Genomic DNA, 9168 nt, shown 5'->3' on the forward strand with positions numbered 1-9168 from the left:
TAGGACAGGGAGCTGCAGAAGGTCAAATTTAGGTGGAGTATCCCCCAAACTGACTCCCAATTGGAACTGTGTCCAAGTGGGATGGGCTGCCTCATGAGGTAGTGAGTTCCCCGTCACTGAAAGTCTTCAAGAAGAGACTAGATAACCACTTATTAGGGATGTTGTAGAGGGGATACTTGGTCAGAAACAGGTTGGAATTAAGGAGTGGTAAATAGCCTGGGGAGGGCCAAAGGTGTTAGTGAAAGGACTGTCAAGTAACCTAATTAATGATCTAGGTGGGTTGGGTGGGCCAGATGCTTGGGTAGAGATGCCATTGATCTGGGCTACCAAAATGTATGGGAAAATTCAGGGGCTGGGTTGCTTTCAAAGATATGGTCTTTTCCTTTTCGGTTTAGGGGTCAAGTCCCATCACCCCATCAGTGTCACTGGATCAAAGGGTATGCACAGTTTTATAGTTCATTGGGCATAGTTTCAAATTGTTCTCCAAAAGAGTAGAACCAATTCACAACTCCACCAACAGTACATTATTGTCCCAATTTTTACACATCTCTTCTAAACATTTGTCATTTCTGATAGGTATGAGATGGTACCTCAGAGTTGTTTAAATTTATATTTCTCTAATCAATAATAACTTACAGGCAGAGTCAAGATGGCGGAGTAGAAGTACGACCTCCAAGCAGCTCTGGCTTCCACCTTCCCCAATCAATGTAAAAAGGGGACTCTGAACAAACTTTGAAGCTGCAGAACCCACAAAATGACACAGAGAAGCTAACCTCCCTCTGAGGACAGCCCAGCAAACCGGCAGCAAGCGGCCAGCACAGCGCTCTGGGAGCTGAGCCCAGGCCCCAGTGAGCAGAGGTTTTAGCCCCAGGGTGGGGCTGATCAGCTGCTGGCCAGAGGGACTCCAGATCACCAGCAGCTGTGGCCTTTTCCAGAATTATCAACACATAGATGAAAAGGACAAAGTGAGAGGTCAGTGGAGTCTGGACTTTGGGACCCAGTAAGTGGGAGTGTGTGGCTTTTACCCTGAGGTGAGAAGCCACTGAGATACCTGCACAGCCAGCCAGTGCCATGTGGCAGCTTCAGCTCCTGGCCTGCAGAGTGCTGGGGGACCAAGTGACCAGTCTAAGGGGAAATCGCTCTTGCTTTAACCTGCTTGGATCTGGATTGCAGTCTAGGGTGGAGGTCCTGAGGCGTGTGTCCAGCTTGCCAGAGCATGTGGAGGCCTCAGAGAGGGCACCCATCTAATATCTCTGGCAGCTGAGAAAACCCCAGCATTTGGGATAAAAGCTCCCCTGTCTGGTGCAGAGTCCTACTGTGACAAAAAGCCCAAGTGACTGAGGGGCAACATGACCAGGCAAAGGAAACAAAGCAGACAGAAGACTCCAAAATTAGACTCCTATTTTGGGGACAAAAAGGAGCAAAGCATGGAACAGGAGGAAGACAGTAAAGTCAGAACTCCTGCACCAAAAGCTTCAAAGGAAAATACAAGCTGGTTACAGGCCATAGAGGATCTTAAGAAGCGGATGAGAGAAGTGGAGGAAAAATTGGGAAGAGAAATGAGAAAAATGCAAGAAAATTACAAAATGAGAGTCAACAGCCTGACTGAGGAAAATATTACCTTAAAAATTAGACTAACTCAAATGGCAAAAGAGGCTCAAAAAGGCAATGAGGAGAAGAATGCCTTAAAAAGCCAAATTTACCAGATGGAAAAAGAATCTCAAAAGTGCTACGAGGAGAATCATTGCTTCAGAATTAGATTGGAACAAATGGAAGCTAATGACTTTACGAAAAATCAAGAAACAGATCCAAACAAATGAAAGCATAGAAGGCAATGTGAAATATCTCATGGGAAAAACCACTGACCTGGAAAATAGATCCAGGAGCGATCATTTAAAAATTATTGGACTACCTGAAAGCCATGATCAAAGAAAAAACCTAGAAATCATCCTCCAAGAAATTCTCAAGGAAAACTGCCCTGATGTTTTAGTACCAGAGGGCAAAATAGAGGTTGAAAGAATCCATCGATCACCTCCTGAAAAAGATCCCAAAAAGAAAACTCCTAGGAATATTATAGCCAGGTTCCAGAATTCCCAGATTAAGGAGAGAATATTACATGCAGCCAGGGAGAAACAGTTTGAATATTGTGGAAACACAATCAGGATAACACAGGATCTGGCAGCTTCTACACTGAGGGATCAAAGGACTTGGAAAATGATATTCTGGAGGTCAGGGAGCAGAGTCCTTGCTTTGGTGGGGGGAGGTAGGTTCCAGTGATGAATGCTCCAATGGCTTAAAAAGAGATGATCTGTGAAGAGGGAAAAAGACCTTTGCATTGGGTGTGACCTGGGGGATTTGGTGCTTGAAAAGTCTACTCTTCCTACCCTGTAGGAGGGGGATGGGGATAGAACTCATTGGGGTAACTAGTACTTGGGGGAGAGGGACAGCTTGGACCCAGGGAGGAGATTTTGAAGTAAAAGGGAGAAAAAAAGGTAACCAAGGAAGGTATAGGTCAGTGTTGCATCAGGGCTGCATAATCAGAGACATGATAGGGGAGGGACCCTGCCAGGGGCAGGGTCCTTGCTGTCACCTGCTATAATCAGCATTGCTTTGGGAGTGAGACACAAGGGAAAAAGACTTTACTAGGAAGTGGAAGAAGCTGCCTAAAGGGGAGAGACTTCAATGGATACCTTAACACTTTTGATTGAAGGAAGAATGTAGAGAAAAGAGTGAAACTAGATAATTAAAGGAGTCAGCAATCACAGAATGGTCCGGAATAGACAGAAAGAGAAAATGGATGATGAAGAGAGTGAAAGAAATCTTTTTTGGAAAGAAGCACAAAAAATGAAATTAAAAAAAAACCAATGAACAGGAATATTTGAAGGGGAAGAGAGAGAGAGACTATTTCACTGAGATTTTTTTTAAGTGGGAAGAATTTTATAACCAAATAAAAGGAGGAGAAAAAAATGAACTAATACCTAAACTTCAAAGGATAAGAGGTAATAGATATAATGAGGTTATCTGGGATGAGGAGAAGAGAGCCATTGGGAATAAGACCACCTTTAAAAAGATTAACCGAAGGAACATGGTACTGTGTTTAGAGTAGAAGAGGGAAAAAAATCAGAACTTGGTAAACAACAGTATAAGAGACTAGATGGAGGAAAACATAGACCTAACTCTCAGAAATTTAAATGTGAATAACTGAATAATATATTGATATAATAAATGAAAATAAAAATAAATAAATAAATAAAAGTAAAAAAGAATGATTGATTGGATAAGAAAGCAAAACTATAGTCTAATGCTTATAAGAAGTATAGGTTAAAAAAAACTAAGATGTACCCAAAATAAAACTGAGGGGATGGAAAAAAATTTTTATGCATCAAGTGAATCCAAAAAAGCAGGAGTTATAATCATACTATCAGACAAAGCAAAAACAAAATGAGATAATCAAGGAAATTTGTTATTATGCTAAAAAGAAACTACAGAGAACTAACCAATATCAGCAATGACCTCATATATGCCAAATGCCTTAGCACTGCAATCCATAAAGGAAATATTATCTGAGCTACAAGAAGAGATACATAGTAACACAATAGTGATAGGTAACTTTTACAAAAATTGCCAAAGCCACAGAAGTCTTGCAAACAAATGTAAAAAGTCAAAAATAATTCATACATCTTTTATAGACCATAATGCAATAAAAATAGTCATTGGCTCAAGGACAAAAAATAAAAGATAGGTTTTAAAATGAAATACTAATTAATGAGTGGATCAAAAACAAATCATGGAAACAATAGTTATGTTAAAGAAAATGAAAATAATAAAACAACACACCAAAATTCTGAGATGCTAAAGCAGTTCTCAGAGGAAAAAATGATATCCTTACAAACATAAATTAACAAAATAGACAAAGAGAGGATTAATGAACTGAATATGTATTTTTAAAAAGAAAGCCAACAAATAAGCCTAAAATATGCACAAAAGAGGAGATGCTAGAAATTAGAAAATAAAATTGAAAACAAAAAAATCTATAAATGATTAAAAGCTGGTTCTTTGAAAAGACTAATAAAATCAATAAACCTTTAGCTGATCCAATTAAAAGGAGAGAGCAGAAAATCAAATCAATAAAATAGCTAATAAAAAAGGTATCACAGCAAAACCAGAAGAAATAAAAAATAATCAGAATATTGTGCATAGTTACATGCTAACAAAACTGGAAGCACAAAGAAACAGAGGAATACATTCAAAAATACAAAATATCTAAACTATAAGAAGATCAATGAGAGAGAGAGAGATCTTAAATAACCTAGACTGGAAAAGGAAATAGATCTGACTGTAAATGAACTGCTAAAGGAACAAACTTCTGGTCCTAATGGATTCACAGGAGAATTCTATCAAATTTTTAAAGAATATTTAGCACCCATACTACACAAATTATTTTCAAAAACTGAGAAAGAAAGTACCTTATCAGAATTTTTCTTATAAGACAAATATAGTTCTAATACCTAAACCAGGGAAAGATAAAACACAGGAAGAAAACCATAGATCAATATCATTAATGAGCATTGACACAAAAAATTTTAAACAAAACCTAGTGAAACAAACTTCAGCAATTTATCCAAGAAATTTATTATGACCAAAGAGGAGCTATACCAATTAATAAATGGAGAGAGAGAGAGAGAGAATAACCATTCTCCAATAGATAAGTTGTCAAAGGATATGAACAAACAGTTCTCAAAAGAATTGTAAAATGTATTCACAACCATATGTAAAGCCACACACAAGCAGCTTTCCAGAAGAATGCTGCTGTGAACAGCTTTCAAAGTTCTGATTACATGGTATAGTGAACATGCTATTTATTCAATAACAAATCAAAGCAAAACATTCACAGAAAATCAAGGTATAGCATTCACAACGTTACAACTTATCACAGAAAAACAAAATACAGCATTTACAATGACTTATCACTAAAATGACCACATAGTTTTCACCAAAGTGGTCACAATAGTTTTCAACAAAGTACAATCATTTAGTCAATCACTTAGTAACTCAGTCATTCAATCATAAAGTACAAAAGGTCAAAGTCCTCCACCCATGGGGCACACTAAGTTACAAATCAGTCACTATTTAATCATCAGTCACTATTCAGTCATCAGTCACTACTCAGTACCCTCTTAAGGGGTAGTGGAGAATACACAAGCCATCCACCCCATGGTCATAAGTAAATCCTCATCTTCTCAGTCAGTACACAGTATCCAAGGAAAGTCTTCTTTCAGCTTGACTCGAGGCTGGCCCTCAGCTTCCATGGTTCCTCTTCCATGGTCCCAGCTCCAACTGTCACCTGGGTTCAAAGGCAGGCAGCTACTAGTTCCTTGTCCAGCTCCTTGTCCTGTTCTTTGTCCCATTCCCATTCCTTATTGAAGTTCACAGTGTCCAGTCCACTACAAGTCCTTCACAGTTCCTGTTTCTGGGAAGACAAAGCTTGACAGAGCCACAATAATATTCATGCACATTGCCAGCACCATCATCAATTCACTATCTGCCTGTGAAATCAACTCAGACCCACCAACAAGGTCTGAGAACTCAACACAAATCATAAACATAGAAATCAACACAGACCCACAAACAAGGTCTAAAAGATCAGCACAAATCATTAGTAAAGTCCCAGGCCCTCCAAAACCCTCCTCCAGGACTTCTGTAAATATACAACCAGAAAATCCTCTTTCAGGGCTTCTGTACAAAGTATCACAAACAAACATTAACACAGACAGAGCAAACAAGCAGAGTGCCAGAATACCACAAGTTTCCTCTTTCTTGTCTCTGCCACCACAAGAGTCCTTTTCTCAGTTTTTCCATCTCTAGCCCTGGGGCTCTCCTCCTTATATAGTTATTAGCTCCTCCTCAGGAGTTCACAAGTTCTAGGGTTCACAAGTTGTGGGGTTCACATGTTCTGTTTCTTAACAGACTTAATACAAGGCTCAAAATAAACTTGAAACGAAACAAGGTGTTAACTCAATAGTTGAAACAAAGTGTGAACTACTTCTGTGCTTGCCACTACACCATATGAAATGAAAATTAAAATAAATCTGAGACTTGACCTCACACCTTGCAAATTGGTAAAAATGACCAAAATGGCAATAGTGAATGTTGGAAGAATTGTAGAATTACATTAGAAGTGTAGAAGTACACTAAGTGATTGTTAGTGAAGCTGTGAAATGGCATGACCTTTTTGGAAAGCAATTTGGAATTATGCAAATAAAGTGACTAAAATGACCCTTTGAACCAGAGATTCCATTACTGGGGAGAAAACCATCAACAAAAAGAGAGTTCCCATATACAACAAAATATTTATAGCAGCACTTTTTGTGATAGCTAAGAATTGGAAACAAAGCAGATGTCCATCAACTAGGGGAATGGCTAAATAAATTGTGGTATGTGAATGTAATGAAATATTACTGTGCTGTAAGAAGTTATGTATCTGATTAATACAGAGAGGCATGGAAAGATCTGATGCAAAGTAAAGCAAAGCTAATAACACACTATGTACAGTAATTAAAACAATTAAATGGAAAGAACAATGACACACCAAAAATCAAAAGTACATATAACAAAATTACAAAGATCAAGCAGGATTCTAATGAAGAGACAGAGAGGACACCCCCAATGCACCCCTTCATGGAGGTGGGAGGTCCACAATGTTATACATTGCACATGTTTTTGGTCTTTTTCAATGTATTGATCAGTTGTATTGAGTTTTTTTCCTAAGAAATACTATTTGTTATATAAGCTGGCTTTCTGGGAAGGAGTGTATGGGGGAAGGAGAATACTTGAGATAATAATAATGATATAAGAAGTAGAAGACAGCAATAAAAACTTATTTTAAAAATTAAAATAAAATTTTTTTAAGAGTTAATGCTATTATGGGGACTGATTTCATGTGAGAAGCATACAAGTGGGGGCTCATGATCTATAGTAGTAAATAGTAGAAATGTACTCCTTCCCCCCATAGTTGTGTTATTTGTAGGATCCTGAGAGATTAGTGAGTTTTACCAGCTCCTCTCTGGCAATCTCAGATCTAAAGGCAAAGCAGGTTGATTGAGCAAGCTAGCCCTCAGATTAAGATGGTGCTACAGGGGCAGCTAGGTGGTGCAGTGAATAAAGCGTTGGCCCTGGAGTCAGGAGGACCCGAGTTCAGTTCAGGCCTCAGATACAACACCCACACACACAAAAAATAGCTGTGTAACCTTGGGCAAGTTGCTTAACCCCAATTACCCTCCAAAAGGCAAAAAAAAAAAAGAATGGTGCTACAAAGGTAAGAGGCAGGATCCTCAGATGAAAAAGGGAGGCGTAGGACTTGGAGGCTTGGGAGTGATGGGAAACTTTACATGATGGGGAAGGCCATATATTGTAACCCTTTCAGTGGAACTGGGATCCTATTACTAGGACCAAGGATCCCTCTCCAAGGAGCAGAAGTGGCCTTGTTCAGCTTCACAGGAAGTGTTCTAACCTAGCAACTCATCAATGACTGCTAAAATGACCAGGGATTCCTTTCAGATATGGGTTGGACTAGATAGCTCCAGAGGTCTCTTCTGACTCTTAAAACAATTATATGATTCTATGACTCAATGAACTCTCTGTTATACATATATTATTTCATTTGAGCCTTACAACAAGCCCATGAGATAGAGAATACATTTATTATTTTCCCCATTCTGTACATATAGAAATTGAAGCCCAGAAAGAATCATGACTTGTCAAAGGTCACATAGATAGATAATAAATGACAAAGGGAGGATTTGAACCCAGGTCCTCTGTCTATTACCCTTTTCACTATTTCATGCCATCTCACCAGGAAGGCATAACTAATACCTAACATTTAACAGATGGGAAATGGGAACCTGGGTCTCCTTTACTTCAAGACAGCTAGGAGGCACCACAATGCACATAGCACTGGGTCTGGAGTCAGGAAGACTTGAGTTCAAGTCCAGCCTCAGATATTCATAGTTAGATAACCCTGGGTCTGTCACTTAGCCTCTCTCTGCCTCAGTTTCCTCATCTTTAGACTGTAAGCTCCTTGAGGGCAGGGACTCTCTTTTGCCTCTTTTTGTGTCCGCAGCACTTAGCACAATGCCTGGTACATAGTAGGTGCTTAATAAATGTTTATGGAATTGAGCTGTAAAATTAAGATAATAGCACTTGCCTCTCAGCATTGTTGTAAGGAACAAATGAAATAATATTTATAAAATGCTTAGAACCATGCCTGTCCCATAATAAACATCATATAAATGCTAGTTACTTATTATTACCATTATGGTGCAGAACCTTATATATTACACCTTACAGACTCTTTGATAGCTTCTGAAACCCTTTTGAACTCTTAGGGTCTATGATTCAGACCTTCTACCTATTCAGCAATATTAAACAGAGCAGTAGTAGTGAATGGTGGGGTCTGTTCTTGCTAGTCAAGACCCTTGTTCAACTCCTAGCTGAGTCAACCTGGCTATTTCCATTTTAGAGAAGCACAGTTGCTCACTTTGTCCAATTTAGGCTCTTTCTGGTATTTGGGGGAATTGAAGTGTTGAGGAAGGAACATTGGATTTAAAGTCAGCCTCAGTTTGAATTCGGGTTCAGCTACTTACTTCCTGGGTGATGCAGGCCAAATTATTGCCCTTTCCTGGGCCTCAGTTTCCACATCTGTCAAAAGAGGGAGGTTGGGAGAAATGGACTCATCAGCTCCAAATTCTAAGACTATGACATAGTTAGGGGCAGCCAGGTGGCTCAGCGAGTAAGAGCACTGGCTCCAGTGTCGGGATGACCTGGATCAAATCCAGGCTCAGATACTCAGCACCACACCCAGAAATAACTGGCCATGTAGCCTTGAGCAAGTTACTTAACCCTGATTGCTTTTAAAAAAAAAAAAGACTGTGACATGGTGATGTGACCTCATATTTCCTCTACTAGTACTCCTACAACTTTGTTCTTTGATAATAATCAATTCTCAAAAGAAACCATTTAAATAATTAGATTTCAGGGCAGTAGCCTCCCAAAAATATCCCTCACAAAGAAAAATATCTGCCTCACTGATACCTTTGTAGGGAGGTATAGTACCAATGCAATATTTACAGCTCCCACGATCACGATAAAGACCGTGACTATAAATAGTGC

This window comes from Petaurus breviceps, unplaced genomic scaffold, assembly GCF_028583685.1.
Source record: "Petaurus breviceps papuanus isolate PSGF00001 unplaced genomic scaffold, PetGlider_PUasm1.0 99, whole genome shotgun sequence".
Taxonomy (NCBI): Eukaryota; Metazoa; Chordata; class Mammalia; order Diprotodontia; family Petauridae; genus Petaurus; species Petaurus breviceps.